Source organism: Orcinus orca, chromosome 6, assembly GCF_937001465.1.
Source record: "Orcinus orca chromosome 6, mOrcOrc1.1, whole genome shotgun sequence".
In the NCBI taxonomy this organism is placed as follows: domain Eukaryota; kingdom Metazoa; phylum Chordata; class Mammalia; order Artiodactyla; family Delphinidae; genus Orcinus; species Orcinus orca.
This window is the reverse complement of record NC_064564.1, coordinates 66,046,368-66,065,114: the sequence shown is the minus strand read 5'-3', so window position 1 is coordinate 66,065,114 and position 18,747 is coordinate 66,046,368.

Genomic DNA, 18,747 nt, shown 5'->3' with positions numbered 1-18,747 from the left:
CCTAGTTCACCAGTTTTTGCATTATGAACTTTTAGTCTTCATTTTAGCATTTATTTTTCCAGACTGGGTCCAGAAACTAGCCAGAGACAGACTGGGTCCGAGGTGGAAAACAGACTGGGTCTGAGGTTGGGCTGGGTCTACTTAAACTGGACGCAGACCAGTGTGAAGCCTCAGGTGAATAAAATTTTGTTTTAAGGCTGAAGAAGCAGGTTAACTTTACCAGAGATAATCTTGAATTACAGTGCCCACAGTAGGGAACTTTTAACCTAGATAGGCTTTTCCATTTAGGAGGTACCTAGAGAAAACGGGGTCTCAGCCAAGTATTCACCATAGAATGTAGAGGGAAATTTGTTTTCCTCCTCTACTGTTTCTGGTGACCATGATGAGACCCACTGGAACACCTTACTTGCTTCAGAGCCTGCAGACGGGATCCTGGAAAACCTGGCAGAAGCTGGCAAAGGGTGAGAATTCTTACCAAAGTCAGCCCTCCTAGATCTCTATCTATGGTGCCTGGACAAGACAGTAAGGTAAAATTTCACACTGTCCCCTCCTTTCCAAATTCAGATTGGCAGGCAAAAAAAAAACAAAAAAAAAACCACATTTGTGAGAATAAGGTCTTTGAATTGTGACTCGTAAATTTGCTTTCTGGTAGTCACTTGTTGTCAACTCTTTCTCTCCCAGGGACAGCTGTTGCCTTCTTGTTTGCCTCATTTTGTGTCATGAGAACTTATTTTGGCAATCACCAGGTTGGGGGCAGAAATGTGGGCTGCACTCTATTTGTGGCTAGGGTCTTACTGCTGCCAGCTCTCAGGGAAATTGTCTGTCTTTCTTTCCTTTAGCAATCTTGAGGAGTGGCTTTGGATTTTAGGAGGACAGTATCTTTTGTACCTCTTTGGGGATGCCTCTTAAGTCCATGGAGTTGTTCAATACTGCCAGGAAAATCTATAAGATATTTGAAAGGATTTTTTAAAAGTAGTTCTAAGGTCAAAAGTTGGGTAAATTGGAAGCTGATTTTCGGAGCCTGATAAGAAGGGGTTTTTTTGTTTTGCTTTTGTTCTTTTGTTTTAGGCTCCCCTAAGCTAAAAGAAGCTCTGTACCCAGAGGGGAAGAAAAACATTCAAAGGCAAACAGCTCTAAATCTAGAACATAGGAATCTTTGACTTCCATATTAGTTGAAATGATCTTCTCCCTGACATAAGAAGCAAACTGAAGATAAAGTAGTTGGATGGGTCAGCCTTGCTATCATTCAAGCAGCAACCCAATTCTTTAAGGAATTAAAAACTGTACTTGTCTTACAAATCTTTATAAGAACTTAAATGCTGCTCTAGAAACAATTCAAAGACCATCTATCCTTTTTACCAACCCCAAGCCTCCCCTATTCATCTCAAAAGGCTTGTAGGTGTTGTAAAATTCTACATTTAGGATCAAAAGTCCTTCTTGAAGGAACCTGCATTCTTTGCCTGTGCCTTTGAGATGTAAATGTTCTACCCAGTCTTCTCTGGAAACTGAGGGCTATCTCTGAATAGCAAACTTCAGAGAGGTAATTCTAAATCAGAAGATAAAAATTAAAAAAGAAAAGTGGGGGAAAGGCTATTTAGAAACTAGGCAAACGAAAAATCTTAAAAATCTTCTCCACAACATTAGTAAAAAGTTTAAGCCAATTGAGAAAGTAAACTTATATCACCTGCCAGAAACACAATTTGGAGCCAACTATTCCTTTATAAACCTATGACTTCTGCATTATCATACCTGTCCCCGGCTAAAATTTTTAAGTGAAAGTTGTAAGATTTGTATCTGTCTGTATGTTTATGTACATCTGTGCATGTATGTTATAGATGTATAACATTTTTCTACCTCTGGATAGTACTGCCAAAATTAGTTTATAAAGAGCTCTATTTAACTGGCTTAAAGAAAAACAAGCATGGGGAATTCCCTGGCAGTCCAATGGTTAGAATTTGGCGCTTTCACTGCTGAGGGCCCTGGTCAGGGAACTAAGATCCCACAAGCTGTGCAGCACAGCCTAAAAAAAAAAGAAAGACAAACAAGCACTATGTAAATTAAGAAATTAAGTATACTCTCAGAAATGTAAACACTAACCCAAATGTTTTTCAACTTCACATGATCTAGGATAATCTTCGGTAAATAAAAGCTCATTTAAGTTTGTTAGTTTAATTAAAATAGGCATATCTTTAGAGTTATCAGCATTAAATATAATACTTCTATTTTATGTTACTAAAATAAAAAAACTCATGTTCTCTCACAGAATTTGTCAACAAGAAATATATCTTAAGATAATGGTGAGCCGTTTAATATTTTATAAAATTTTCATGAATAATCTAAACATAATTGTTAAGAACAAGTAAATTAAATAGATGTAGGTAAGATAAAAGTTTATAAATGAACTTTTAAAGAATAATTATGCTTTATGGTATATTTACTTAAAAATAGTTCCCAAGGGCTTCCCTGGTGGCGCATTGGTTGAGAGTCCGCCTGCCGATGCAGGGGACACGGGTTCGTGCCCCGGTCCAGAAAGATCCCACATGCCGCAGAGCGGCTGGGCCTGTGAGCCATGGCCACTGAGCCTGCGCATCCGGAGCCTGTGCTCCACAACGGGCGAGGCCACAACAGTGAGAGGCCCGTGTACAGCAAAAAAAAAAAAAAAAAATAGTTCCCAAAATCTTTTTGGTAACTTGAAACCTTAAAATTATACTGAAATAAGTTAAATGATGGATATTCACTGAATATCTAGACCACTTCCAAATAAGGTAAAATACTGAAACATTAATTACTGAACACAGGTTTATCTACTTTTGGGTTATTACAGAGGAACTAAACATACTTGGGTCTATTAGTAAACATGCCTGTGTTTCACTGAAAAATGATGCTATGAGGAAGCATATGCTTCTAGAAATTATGAAATGTATTCATAAATTTGCCAATCTAAAGAATGCTGGGGTAACAGTTCACAATTGCTTACTTCTTACTTTTCACTATAAATTAAGATTCCTAAGGATTAAGAATTCTAATTAATGTGTAATTAAAACTACTAAAAATAATAAGGAAAACAACTCTATGCAAGGAAAGTAAGATGTGTTTTTGGCTAAGAAAAGTTTATGAGGTATGGAGATGCACTTTTGTTTATGAGAAGTGAAAGTAATTTTGTTCTAAAGTAAAGCTGGTTTCTTCGGAATGGGAAAGAAGAGAATGAAGACAAACTAAATGGATATAGAAAGCTGGGAAGAGAGAGAAAGAGAGAAAAGTTTACCTTGTGTAGTGAAGCTGGCTAAAATTGAATTGTTATTATAAGGATTTTTAAACTAAGCTCTAATACAGTGGTATGCTTATGTAAAACTAAAACTTAATTCTTTTTTCATCTGCTAAAAAGACAACGTTTTCCTGGACAATGTTGTTCTGCTCTTGATAATATGAGATTCTGAATGATTTTTTCTTTACCTTTTAAGTAATCCTCCTAGAAAGCAAAGATTTTGTGTTTTACTAAAATAATTTCCTGTGTATTGTATTGTCTTTATCAGGTCTTTAAAATACTTAAGAAAACTGAGTCTTCTCAATATTAAAAGAGCTAATTTTTGCTCACAACTATGTAACCTTCTGTATTTGCCTTTAAAATCTTTTGTCACTTTGGTTAAATAGATAATTAAGTATATTGTTTCATAATGATCTGTGATCCTATTTGGCCATGTGTCTAAATCCTTCTGATATTTTTGCAAACTTCAAATTCTAAATGAAGTCTTTTTGACCTGGAAGTAACTTTGGGATTTTACAGAGGGTCCCTGGAAAATCTCAAGAGTTGTTCTCTCTCCTTATAAAAGGAGATACTGAACTAATTAGGCTTATTTTGTATGTTATATTACATGGGAAGCATTGTCAAATAAGAAGTAATGTTTACATTAGATTTATATGGATATATGATATCAATAATAAGTGTCCTAGAAATTTGGTATGTCCTAGTATAATGTTATCACTTGTAGTTCTAGTTATTATCTTAAAATGTTGTATGTCACAGAAATAACCAAGTTTTCTCGTCAACAGCATTATAAGGAGCTCTCATTAGATATTCAACCACGGCCACTTTTATGTCTCTTATCACTTACAGACAGTTATTGTTTTACTCTGATGCTTTTGCAAAAATGTTCCTGCAAAAGTACTTCATCTTTAAGGAGACTCATGAAAGGGACTCACAGATACAGGTTTCTGTTAACTTTCAGATCATACCACTGAACTGAGTAAGAATTTGCAGAATGCTAATGGAGAAACTGATGGCTTCATACAACTGCTAACAAAAGATCAAGATCAATAAGAATTAATTACATGGGACTGGATGAACTGATGAGGATGATTATACTCTTTAAGACCTTTGTTTGAAACACTGTGGTCCTTCAGTGTTTTGTTTTCCCAAATTTTAGGAAACTTTTTCTCTGTCCTCTTAAGCTATTCAGCAATTTGGTAAAATACATTTTCTGTGAACAAAGATGAAACATTTATTTTCTTCTCCCTATCTGATCCCTCTATAATTCAGAAACTCTATTCTTATTTTCATGGCAATACAGTTATATGCATACATTCAAAAAGAATCTGTTCTCCTTGTAACTGGACACAATTGGAAACACTGGTTATATTACAAAGCCTTTGACTAGAATGTCATATTTAAGAATATGCATAGGGACTTCCCTGGTGGCGTATTGATTAAAAATCCGCCTGCCAATGCAGGGGACACGGGTTCGATCCCTGGCCGGGAAAATCCCACATGCCACGGAACAACTAAGCCTGTGCACCACAACTACTGAGCCTGCGCTCTAGAGCCCGTGAGCCACAACTATTGAGCCTGTGTGCTACAACTACTGAAGCCCGTGTTCCTAGAGCCTGTGCTCTGCAACAATAGAAGCCACCACAATGAGAAGCCTGCGTGTAGCAACAAAGACCCAATGCAGCCAAAAATAAATAAATAAACAAACAAAACCAGTCTTTAAAAAAAAAGAATACGCATAAAATCAGATATGCCCAGACAGTTTTAAGGACCTAAAGTTGGCTTTATGGAGCCAATAAAAGCCTCTTGGGAAAACTGGCCTGGTACTTTGCTTACAGGATTCCCAGCAGCCTTACCAGATGAGTACAGAAGGTCACTTCCTGGCACACCCAGGAACCTCAAGATATTTTGGGTACCTCAAGAAGAAAGGAATTCACTGAAATCTATAGGTAGTGCAAGCAAAGTCTGATGGTAAATTCTTGGCTTGGCTTCTTAGCCTGGAGAGGCTTTTAAAAGTCTAATCTAAGAGTCCCTGTGAAAAGTTCCAGCAGAGTGTATATGGTCAGTGACTATTCCTACTGCTCTTATGAAAATAATCAGGCCAAGTTTAATGAGACTAGACTTATTCTGAAAACAAATTAATCTTACTATGATTATCTTTGATAGAAATGAAGGTGATTACAGAGGAAAAAACTGTATTTCAGTAAAAAATCAAAACAACCTTGTGGATATCATATTCTAGTCCTGTTTATTGCCTTTGAGGTTTTGTTATATATCTATAAACCGAACTGGATCCTGAATTCTTCTAGTTTTCTCAAATATCTGGCTACAACTCTCCAAACTAATGTTTCCAACTTTATTCCACTCTTCCGGTTTGGAATCACTAAAAACAAAGACAGCCCCTGAACCTCCTTAGAAGGAACCATAGTGAGAAGGTTCTCCTCACTACCCAGATGGCAGTCAAACTTCAGGGACTTGAATCTTGGGTCCACATCCCCCAATTAAAAAGGGCTCCTCCTGACTCTTGGAACTGCACACTAGCTGGAGACATTAAATTAAAATTGACTAGGGAGGTTCCTCCACTGAAGCAGACAGCATCTTGAGGCAGACAACCTCTCCCAGGATCACAGATCAAGAGCTTCATCTCCAATATGAAGTCTTTTTCCTTTTGCCTTTTCCCTACTTGCTTTTTCTCTCTGTTAATGCACAGGAAGACAGTGCTCCTTAACTCTGGCAACTACTGCTGAATCTACCGCTAAGGTCCCTAGCCTTTCTTGCTAAGATGGTTTTAGATAATAGAAATGCTTTAGATTACTTTTTGGCTGAACAAGGAGAAGTCTATGCCATAGCAAATGTCTCCTGCTGTACCTGGGTCAACACCTCTGGTACTGTAGAAAGTACAAGAAATTAACACACAAGCCACTTAGTTAAAACAGGTTGATGACCCTTCAGGTACATTCTTCGATTTATTTGATAACAACTGATTTGGTTCATGGGGCCCTGGCTAAGGAGTATACTTCAGTCTCTTGGTATTCTCCCAATAGTTATCACTGTAGTCTCCCTGGTACACTATGTTTTCTCAAAGGTCTTAAATGCATGTTTGTAGCCATCAGCACTACTACTATCAGATGGTCTCATTGCACTTGGGAGAAGAGAAACAGGATGGGTAATGAGATGAACAGCAAAAACCATTCTTCCACAGATGTGACATCACAACCTGAGTTTCAGAAAGAGACAAGAGCAACTTAACTCTGACAGTGACTGAGAGTGGTGCTAATACCAATTTTTGATCAATCTCTCATGTATGAGAGGATGACAAAAAGGGGGAAATTAATTACACAGAGAGTCCATTAAACTGATGTGGCCCTAATGCCATGTTGACTATAAGAGCCTCTCCCCAAGCTCCTGCTAGTGGAGCATTCCTAAACACTTTTGGTTTGGCACTACCCAAATCAATTTTTGCTCAAATAAACTCTTAAAAATTTAAATATGCTCAGTTTATCTTTTAATAAAATATATACTTGGCCTTCAACCCCTTTCCTGGTACATAGCTCCTAAAACCCTTGGAACTTCCTAAGTGATGAGAGTAATAACAGTGATTTTTGTTATGTTAATGAAGTGACTTTTGGACTACACCTAAGGATGGGGGCTAGTTGCCTAGAGAACCAACCATATGATTGGAGGGTTGGAACTTTCAGCCCCACCCCAGGCCTCTGAGGAGGAAAGAAGGGCTGAAGGTTGAATCAATCGCCAATGGCCAATGATATAAGCAATCATGCCTATGTAATGAAGCTTCCACAAAAACCCAAAAGGACAGGATTCAGAGAGCTTGTGGGTTGGTGAACATGTGGAGATTTGGGGAAAGTGGCACGCTCAAAGAGTCCATAGAAGCTTCTTGCTCCTTCTCCATACCTTGCCCTATGCATCTCTTCCATGTGGCTGTTCCTGAGTTATATCGTTTTATAGTAAAATAAGAATCTAGAAAGCAAAAAGTTTCTCTGAGTTCTGTGAGCTGCTTTAGCAAATTAACAGAACCCAAGGAATGGGTCATCGGAACCTCTGATCTATAGCTGGTCGGTCAAACACACAAGTCAACAACCTGGACTTGTAACTGGCATCTGAAATGTGTGTGGGAGGACAACCTGTGGAATCTGGCTCTATCTCCAGGTAGATAGTGTCAGAATTAAGTTGAATTGTAGGACACACAGCTGGTACCTGAGAATTGCGTGTTGGTGGGGGAAAAAACCCACACTGGAACTGGATGCAGAATCAGGCAGTATGAAGGATGAAAGACAAGGAGAAGTCACAAATAAATCTGAACTTTCTGCTTTGTGAAGCTGGATGGATACTGCCTTCAAACTCACTGAATAAAGGCTCGATCACTGTCATCACACTGGACAACTCCAGTGGCTACCATCCACTTTTCAGTCAGTGGCAATGATGCTCCTGACCTTGTGCACAAGCAACAGCCCCATATGACATGTGACCTTTAGGGAGACAATTCGGCTACCTAACCTGGGTCTAACTTCTTCCTATCTACCATTTTCCCTTGGTATACCTGTAGGTTGTGATCAGTGACCAACGTGCCTGAAGCCCAATGCAATCAAATGTTTTGTGTTTAGCTGTTCAAGTCAAATTCCACTGAAATCACATCATGAACCTCGGCCTTTAGAAAAATTCTGGGCAAATAGAAAGTAGGACGAAGAAAGCCTCCATGTACACATGACTGGAGGCATGTTGGAGGGTTGTTCACTCTCTCCCCACTTATCACTGTTATCAATGCAATGCTCGTGTAGCCCAGCACATACGTCTTCTGGTCACATGGTCTGCTGATGGGAAGAGCCTTGCACGCTGCTACTCCAGGGCTTCAGTGCCACTAAGTCATGTTCCACAGAGTCTGACCAGAGGCCCGAGACTGACGCACCCTTTGCAGCTTAAGAAGGCTGGAGCAAGAGAACAAAGACCCCTCCAGGCCTCCTCTGGGGACTCCTAGGTAGCCCACATGATGCTGTGGCCCCTAAAGAATGATCTGGACACAGCTCCTCCTGAGGTTCCAGTTGACTAAAGCCAGACAGGGACCCATTCCACCCACTAAATGGAAGCAGGTAGAGGTGTTCACACCTCAGAAAGTCACAGTAAAACAGGCTGCACTGGGTGGAATCTAGGGACCCTCACTTGCCATTCTGTGGACAGATAAACTGTAGCTCCAGCCCAAAGCATGATCCACTGGCAGATCAGCCTCCGAGAAGCAAGGGAACCTAGAGGAGCCAAAACCTGTGTTGATAAAGATGAAGTCTTCTGACTCCTGAACCCAGCATGATCATGTATGTTAAGGAGCAGTTTATAGAGGAGTCATCCTGAAGTCTGGCTGGAACAGCCTGGGTTGGAATCCTGCTATGCCTGTCTTTAGCTATGTGACCTTGGATGAGATTCTTAAGCTTTCTGTGCCTCAGTGTTCTCATCTGTAAGATGAGGATGATATTACTTGTTTTTATCATAGAGAGCAATGTGAGGATGTAAAGCATTAGACACATGGAGCACTGAACTTAGGTCAGTGCCTGGCATGGTAAGCATCTAATAAATGTTCAGTATTATTACTCTGTTAGAACAGGAGTCTGACACTTACTGCTCTCAGGCCATCAACGACAAGCTGATAGGTTGCAGTTCCCTGACTGCTTCCTTTAAGCTCCAGTGACCACAGTTTGTCAGGTGAGTTCCAAAGGAACACGGGCAAGATACCAACAGCATTTGTCACAAAAGGCTTATTTATGGTGAGGAATAAGACTCTCAAATCCTGCCTTATTGCCAGGCTATAGTTTTAACACTGAACCTTTTTCATCCTCCCAATATATTGTCTACTTGGACAGCTGTGTGGGCTCAAGAAGTTCTCCACCTCTGTGGGCCTCAGCTTACTTGAATGTAAACAATTCTCTGAGGTCCCTTCCAGCAATAACATTCTGAGTCTGTGACCCCAGGCCTGCATAAAACCAGGGGAGCACCTTTGTGCTTGTGTGTGAAGTTTCTTTTCTTTCCCACTGAGGCTCTTACTATTTTCTTTTGCAGCTCATTTCTGATAATCAACGTTTTGATACTGAAGTCAGAATAATCCTCCAATTTACAAATGTGACAGCGGAAAAAAAGATACCTCTGAATAGTAAAATACTTCCCAATGGGTATTTCTAACATCTCAGAATTTATCCTAGAATTAGGTGGTGTCCAGCAGCTGGTAACAGCGTCACTGTAACCCCACCAACCTCACTGAGAAGTCAAAAGGCTATAAAGCATTTATCAATAAAAATATGCTAGGTCTTCCCTGGTGGCGCAGTGGTTGAGAGTCCGCCTGCCGATGCAGGGGACACGGGTTCGTGCCCTGGTCCGGGAAGAGCCCACAGGCCGCAGAGCGGCTAGGCCCGTGAGCCATGGCCGCTGAGCCTGCACGTCCGGAGCCTGTGCTCCGCAACGGGAGAGGCCACAACAGTGAGAGGCCCGCGTACCGCAAAAAAAAAAAAAAAATCTAGACACTGTACCAAGGACTGCGGGATCCCTGTGGGGTCCTATAACAAAGAATTACAACATTCCGGGGTGGAAGAGAACTTTAAAATCCATCTAGTCCGACCACCTATCTGATACAATATCTCTACCAGTAGCATCTACTCTGTGTTTAAACACCTCCAATGATAGGAAACTCATAATCTTTACAATTTATTAGTTTTTTCATCTGTTCAACAAGTGACCAGGTCCACAGCTAGGTGCTGGTAATACAATGGTGAACCAAACTGAAACAATCCCTGTCCTCAAAGAGCTTATAGTTTAGATGGAAACACAGATGAATAAATGAATGCAGTGATATATCATATTGAGCTTAATTAATCTTTGTGCTTTTCTTTTCCATGTTTCCTAGAATAACACCATTCCCCAAGTCAGTCAAAGGTTTTTACATATCCTCATGAAAATGAGGAGTATTCCAGGAGAAATGCTAACAGACAAAACTGGTCAAAACTTACTTTTGGGATATCCAATGTAGGCTCATAGAAGAAACAACAGTTTTGAAAGCCAAATCATTCTGATTCATATAGTCTGGACACTGCCAAGAGAAGAAAAGTCTCTTAAAAATCAAGAGGCAGTCCCTAAGACAGCAAGGTGGAGACCAATGGTTCTCAAACTTTGGTGTACATCAGAACTACCTGGAGGGCCTACGAAAACACAAGTTGCTGGTACCTACACATAATTTTTAATTCAGTAGGTCTGGTATGAACCAGAGCACCTACACTATTAAAACCTTCCCAGGTAATGCTGTTACTACTGATCCAGGGACCACACTTAGAAAACCATTAGTGTAGGATTTAGACCTTTGACAGTGGATTGAAAAGAGAAAGATCCAGTCTAAGGTGTAAGGGAAACTAAATGACCTCCACCTGGCCTGGGAAGCAAGCTAGAGATGAAGTAGAAGGCCATACCTGGGAAAGGGTGGAGCTCTCTAAGAAGAGGGATTGGACTCAGGGTAACTTGGAAAAAGTGGAGTAAACACTGAGAAACTTTTCATAATCACCCACCACAAGCACCAGGGGAGCCAGAAGGGAGCTAAGCCAGTGCATACAAGTCACCAATTGCCATTTAAGCAAGCACTGCATGTCACTCATGCAAAGGATAATGTTAGCTGTTCTGCCCCCTGCTGTATGGTTAGTACCCACTACTGACTGCTACTTGCACATCTACTAGACCACCCTAAGATGGTCTAGTAGAAAGGGCCATGCCTTGGGCCACTTGTATTAGTTTCTTAGGGCTACCATAACAAATTACCACAAATGAGGTGGCTTAAAACAACAAAAATTTATTCTTAACACTTCTGTACTCAAGGTATCAGCAGGCCTTGCTCCCTCTGAAGACTCTTGGGAAAGATCCTTCCTTACCTCTTCCAGCCTCTGGAGGCCCCAGGCATTCCTTGGCTTGTGGGAACATAACCTTAACCTCTGCCTCCATATTCACATGGCCGCCTTCTCTGTGTCCTCTCCTCTTCTTATAAGGACATCACCAGTCATTGGATTTAGGGCCCATCTAATCCAGTATGACCTCATCTTAACTAATTACACCAGTAAAGACTCTATTTCCAAATAACGTCTCATTCTAAGGTTCTAGGTGCACATTTTGGGGGGACACTATTCAATCCACTATACCATGCAAACTACCTTTATTGAACTTCCCTCACCCTCCCTTTTCAAACAGCTCAGGACACTCATTGGTCCCTTGAAATAGAAGGTGGAATTCTTGACATCCAGAGAAGTGACTGAGTGGCAGGAAAATCCTGAGCCTGCACTTGGGTGGGAGTGGTTGGTGGTAAATCCCACCTATTACACAATTATGATAGAACATAATAGGTTATGGTGAGGAAATGTGGGGTGCCACAGGAACATAAAAGGCACCAAACACAGACTTGGGTATTAAGCAAGGTTTCCTGAAGTTTGGAACGTCTAAGGTGAGACCTGAAGGACAGGAAGGAAACAGTCAGATGAAGATCTGGTGGGAAGAGAGACACTGGGGAAGAGTGTTCCAGACAGAGGGAACACATGGACAATGGCTCAGAAGTGAGAGGAATATGATTCATTACAGGAGTACGAAGATATTCAAAATGGCTGAGTTGTAGAGTGGTACAAGGGACTAGGAGGGAGAGCATCTGGGACTGAAGTCTGAGCCCCTGTCTTTTATCTCTTAAAGCCACACAGAATAATCCTAACCATTCTCCAGCTTGGGAGTCCTTATGCATTTAGAGACAGGTATATTGTTATCCCTAAATTTTCTCTTTTCCAGGTTAAATATACTTAATTCCTCCAAGGATTTCTCATATCCCTTGGAGTCTCATCTCACCACTAACTATCCTGGTTGAAGTCCTCCAAACCCACTAGAGCTTGCCTAAATATCTTGAAGTAAAACCTTGAAATGGAAGAAAATATTCCAACCCAATACCACAGGATCAACACTTTGACCTTAATGATCAACATTTACTGACAGCACCTTTCTTTCCTAGATCTAGGCATAAAACTGGAGCCGAATTTTGAGGCAGAGACTGTTAACTGGGCCTCAATATCCACTATTACTCTCTTCTCCTTAGTGATATAACACCCCCCACTCCAGTTTTAGCTGAGCACATGGCTGCCCAGCTAGAGACTAACATCTCTGCCTTCGTTGTATCTGAGTACAGTCATATGACTATGTTCTAGTCCACAACCTTTTCAACAAGCCACTTACTCTTGTCTTCCTTCTTCCCCTGCCCTGCTGGCTGAAAACAGGGACAAATATAGCAGCCTTGTGCCCAGAGATGGAAGCCCCATGTTGAAGATAGCAGAGCAGACCAGATCACCTGGGTCTCTGGATGACTTCCTGAGGCAGACAGCAGTTTACCCGGCTAGATGGCCCACCCACCTCTTGGGTGTTAGATGAGGTGGAAAGAAACTTCTATAATCTTTTGAGCCACTGTAACTAATGCAAGAGCCATCCTCATGTGGTCCCTATTGATATAGATTGCATTCAATATACATGTATATTTAGGCATTCATCCACCCATCCATCTGTTCAGTAAATACATTGACCGTCTACCAGGTGCTAGATGCTATGTATTCCGAATGTTATACGTGGTGGTATCAATATTTCTGGGATGGGCAGTATATTGCTCTTTGTTTACAATTTTTAAAAATTTGTTTATTTATTATTTTTGGCTGTGTTGGGTCTTTGTTGCTGTGCATGGGCTTTCTCTAGTTGCAGCAAGTGGGGGCTACTCTTCATCGCGGTGCATGGGGTTCTCATTGCGGTGGCTTCTCTTGTTGTGGAGCACGGGGTTCTAAGCACGCGGACTTCAGTAGTTGTGGCACGCGGGCTCAGTAATTGTGGCTTGCAGGCTCTAGAGCACAGGCTCAGTAGTTGTGGCACACGGGCTTGGTTGCTCCATGGCATGTGGGATCTTCCCGGACCAGGGATCAAACCTGTGTCCCCTGCATTGGCAGGCAGATTCTAAACCACTGTGGCACCAGGGAAGTCCCTGTTTACAATCTTTATTGTTGTGACACCAAGGGACTCTTGGTTCAATGTTAGTCTTTTCATCTCCTTGTTAGTCTTTATAACATTGCCTACTCTGTGACAGCTGCCTTATCTGGGGTATCCCCCTCAATTCTCATAACAACTTGTGAGAAAGGTTACTGTTATTCTCATTTTACAAATTAAAAAACCAAGCCTTTTCTTAAAAATGGACTTTAATTTCCTAAAGAATCAGCAAATAATATAATCTTAAGAGACAGGGAGAGATTTCTAGCATTTTCTAAGCAGTAAAGAGTGACAGAACAAGATCTTTATCAAAGGCCTTTCGACATTGCTCTGAGCTAGCTTCTCAAATTCAATCCATTGAACAACAGGTCTCCTGCTCTGTGGGAAAGAAATATGGTTTCTTAGTCAAATAAGTTTGAGAAATACTGCATAAGAAAGAGATTCATACTGTGCATTTAAATATTAAAGTCACTGACAAACACCTGTAGAAAAGAGACCTGTTCAACTTGATTTAACACAATGTTTCCCAAGTGAACTTGGCTATGAGACGCTTTTTTTTCAAGTCATGCTATTAACTTTTCCTCAGAACTTTGGGGAAGGGCTGCTCTAGACAATGCAATGAGATAGGAGTCCCCATCAATTGAGTCCCCATCAATTCCAGGTGTTACACCTGATTGGCAATATCCTCCTACAAGAAATTATATTCATATAAAGCTTCAAAAAATGCTTTACAAAAAGGTGGAATTCGGGCCACACCAGAGAAAACCATTTTTCTTTGAGAAATTCTTTGATTCCTCAAATCCTACCTGGAACGCTGCCACAACATCTGCTCTGCTGACCTTTTAAGGAGAGGGAAGGACAAGATTTAGTGCTAGGGGCTTAAGCACTTAGAAACAAAAGTGACTTCTTCATGAGGCAGGCAATATGCTAGTTTTGTAATACAGGGGGTTTGAATTTGAATCTCAAGACCAACAGTTACAGCAAGTGTCACTCAGCAGTGTGATATCACATAAGTTCAGTCAAATATCGGAAATAGGAATTGACTATTTTACAAGCGAAGAAATTGAGTCAAGGGGACAATGAAAGGTCATCTGTATTAGGGAAACTCCCAAGCAGGCTGTAAATCGTCTGTTTCTAAAGGTGTTTTCTGGATATAGTATTCAGTCCTTATACAAATTTTAAAAAGAAAGCACAGAACCAGATCAAAACAAGCAACTGTAAAAACAGGCAGCTCCAGGGTATGCAGATGGGCAGAAAAAGTGGGGTTGTCAAGGAGCTTATGGCTGGAGAGACTGGGAAGCTGGTGAGTGCCCTCTGCCCCCTCCACCCCTCTGGAAATGACTGCAGCACAAATGCATGCTCATTAACCAGCAGGCCTAATGAAGGGCAGACTTTTCTGGCCTTGTTTGCAATGCCAGGGACCTTGCTCCAGTGTTGTCATGGGGAAGTTATTGTCATCCTCCTGGCAACAGGTTACCTAGGTGAAGACCAAACAGCCTGACCAGGCCCAGTAAGCAGTCAGCCTAGTGCTATACGCTGTCCCCAGGCTGCCTAGCCTGCCCTCTCCTTTCACTTCCTCACTCCCTCAGCCATACCACTGCCTTTAAGAGAAGCAGCTTTCATTCTCGCACACAAAGACACTATAGAAGGCTTTCTGTAGTTGGGGGGGGGGGGGGGCGGGTTGGGAGGTGTCCCATGGTTCTTTTCTACTTCTGACCTTCAAAGTTTCAAAGTGTGGCCAGCCATGGACAGTCATGCCAACTCCCATAAACCTACAACTAAAATCAGAACAGCTCTCAGAAGAAACACACCTTTCCACCAATTTTTACTGAAGGCCCCAGTGCCATAATTAAAACAAATTACAGGGGCTTCCCTGGTGGCACAGTGGTTAAGAATCTGCCTGCCAATGCAGGGGACACAGGTTCAAGCCCTGGTCCAGGAAGATCCCACATGCCGCGGAGCAACTAAGCCCATGCGCTACAACTACTGAGCCTGCGCTCTAGAGCCCGTGTGCCACAACTACTGAGCCCGTGTGCCACAACTACTGAGCCTGCATAGAGACCCTGCTCTGCAACAAGAGAAGCCACCACAATGAGAAGCCAGCGCACCGCAATGCAGAGTAGCCCCCGCTCACCACAACTAGAGAAAGCCCGCGTGCACAAACGAAGACCCAACGCAGCCAAAAATAAATAAATAAATAAAATAAATTTATTTTAAAAAATCTGCTGACCTTAAAAAAAAAAAACACACAAATTACAAGCATAAAAAATACCTCCAGAGATCATCAACGTCTATACCACACAGTGAAATGAAGCCCTAAGCCAATTAACTTGTGAATTTGATCAATTAATTGTAGATAGCTAAGTGAAACGATTCAGTTAAAGCCAATCCTCAATTGCAAGACTGGTTCAAGATGGCGGAGCAGAAGGACGTGCTCTCACTCCCCTTGCAAGAGCACCAGTATCACAACTAACTGCTGAACAATCATCGACAGGAAGACACTGGAACTCAGCAAAAAAGATACCCCACATCCAAAGACAAAGGAGAAGCCACAATGAGATGGTAAGAGGGGGGCATTCACAATAAAATCAAATCCCATAACTGCTGGGTGGGTGACTCACAAACTGGAGAACACTTATACCACAGAAGTTCACCACTAGAGTGAAAATTCTGAGCCCCATGTCAGGCTTCTCAACCTGAGGGTCCGGCAATGGGAGGAGGAATTCCTAGAGAATCAGACTTTGAAGGCTAGCAGGATTTGATTGTAGGACTTCGACAGGACTGCGGAAAAAAGAGACTTCACTCTTGGAGGGCACACACAAAGTAGTGTGCGCATCGGGACCCAGGGGAAGGAGCAGTGATCCCATAGGAGACTGAACCAGACCTACCTGCTAGTGTTGGAGGCTCTCCTGCAGAGGCGGGGGGTGGCTGTGTTTCACCGTAAGGACAATGACACTGGCAGCAGAGGTTCACGGAAGTACTCCTTGGCATGAGCCTTCCAAGAGTCCGCCACTAGCCCCACCAAAGAGCCCAGGTAGGCTCCAGTGTTGGGTCGCCTCAGGCCAAACAACCAACAGGGAGGGAACTCAGCCCCACGCATCAGCAGACAAGCGGATTAAACTTTTACTGAGCTCTGCCCACCAGAGCAACAGCCAGCTCTACCCACCACCAGTCCCTCCCATCAGGAAACTTGCACAAGCCTCTTAGCTTCATCCACCAGAGGGCAGACAGCAGAAGGAAGAAGAACTACAATTCTGCAGCCTGTGGAACAAGAACCACATTCACAGAAAGATACACAAGATGAAAAGGCAGAGGACTATGTACCAGATGAAGGAACAAGATAAAACCCCAGAAAAACAACTAAATGAAGTGGAGATAGGCAACCTTCCAGAAAAAGAATTCAGAATAATGATAGTAAAGATGATCCAGGACCTCGGAAAAAGAATGGAGGCAAAGATCAAGAAGATGCAAGAAATCTTTAACAAACACCTAGAAGAATTAAAGAACAAACAAACAGAGATGAACAATACAATAACTGAAACAAAAACTACACCAAAAGGAATCAATAGCAGAATAACTGAGGCAGAAGAACAGATAAATGACCTGGAAGACAGAATGGTAGAATTCACTGCCACAGAACAGAATAAAGAGAAAAGAATGAAAAGAAATGAAGACAGCCTAAGAGACCTCTGGGACAGCATTAAATGCACCAACATTCACATTATAGGGGTCCCAGAAGGAGAAGAGAGAGAGAAAGGACCTGAGAAAATATTTGAAGAGATTAGAGTCGAAAACTTCCCTAACGTGTGAAAGGAAATAGCCACCCAAGTCCAGGAAGCACAGAGAGTCCCAGGCAGGATAAACCCAAGGAGAAACATACCGAGACACATACTAATCAAGCTGGCAAAAATTAAAGACAAAGAAAAATTATTGAAAGCAGCAAGGGAAAAATGACAAATAACATACAAGGGAACTCCCACAAGGTTAACAGCTGATTTCTCAGCAGAATCTCTACAAGCCAGAAGGGAGTGGCATGACATATTTAAAGTGATGAAAGGGAAGAACCTACAACCAAGATTACTCTACCTAGCAAGTATCTCATTCAGATTTGATGGAGAAATCAAAAGCTTTACAGACAAGCAAAAGCTAAGAGAATTCAGCACCACCAAACCAGCCCTACAACAAATGCTAAAGGAACTTCTCTACGTGGGAAACACAAGGGAAGAAAAGGACCTACAAAAGCAAACCCAAAACAATTAAGAAAATGGTAATAGGAACATACATATCGATAATGATCTTAAATGTGAATGGATTAAATGCTCCAACCAAAAGACACAGGCTTGCTGAATGGATACAAAAACAAGACCCATATATATGCTGTCTACAAGAGACCCACTTCAGACCTATGGATGCATACAGACTGAAAGTGAGGGGATGGAAAAAGATATTCCATGCAAATGGAAAGCAAAAGAAAGCTGGAGTAGCAATACTCATATCAGATAAAATAGACTTTAAAATAAAGACTGTTACAAGAGATAAGGAAGGACACTACATAATGATCAAGGGATCAATCCAAGAAGATATAACAATTATAAATATATATGCACACAACATAGGAGCACCTCAATACATAAGGCAACTGCTAACAGCTATAAAAGAGGAAATCGACAGTAACACAATCATAGTGGGGGACTTTAACACCTCACACCAACGGACAGATCATCCAAACAGAAAATTAAGAAGGAAACACAAGCTTTAAATGACACAATAGACCAGACAGATTTAATTGATATTTATAGGACATTCAATCCAAAACCAGCAGATTAAACTTGCTTCTCAAGTGCGCATGGAACATTCTCCAGGATAGATCACATCCTGGGTCACAAATCAAGCCTCAGTAAATTTAAGAAAACTGAAATCATATCAAGCATCTTTTCTGACCACAACACTGTGAGATTAGAAATCAATTACAAGGAAATAAACGTAAAAAACACAAACACATGGAGGCTAAACAATATGTTACTAAATAACCAAGAGATCACTGAAGAAATCAAAGAGGAAATCAAAAAACACCTACAGACAAATGACAATGAAAACACGATGATCCAAAACCTATGGGATGCAGCAAAAGCAGTTCTAAGAGGGAAGTTTATAGCAATACAAGCCTACCTCAAAAACAAGAAAAATCTCAAATAAACAATCTAACCTTACACCTAAAGGAACTAGAGAAAGAAGAACAAACAAAACCCAAAGTTAGCAGAAGGAAAGAAATCATAAAGATCAGAGCAGAAATGAATGAAATAGAAACGAAGAAAACAATAGCAAAGACCAATATAACTAAAAGTTGGTTCTTCGAGAAGATAAACAAAATTGATAAACCATTTTCCAGAATGATCAAGAAATAGAGGGAGAGGACTCAAATCAATAAAATCAGAAATGAAAAAGGAGAA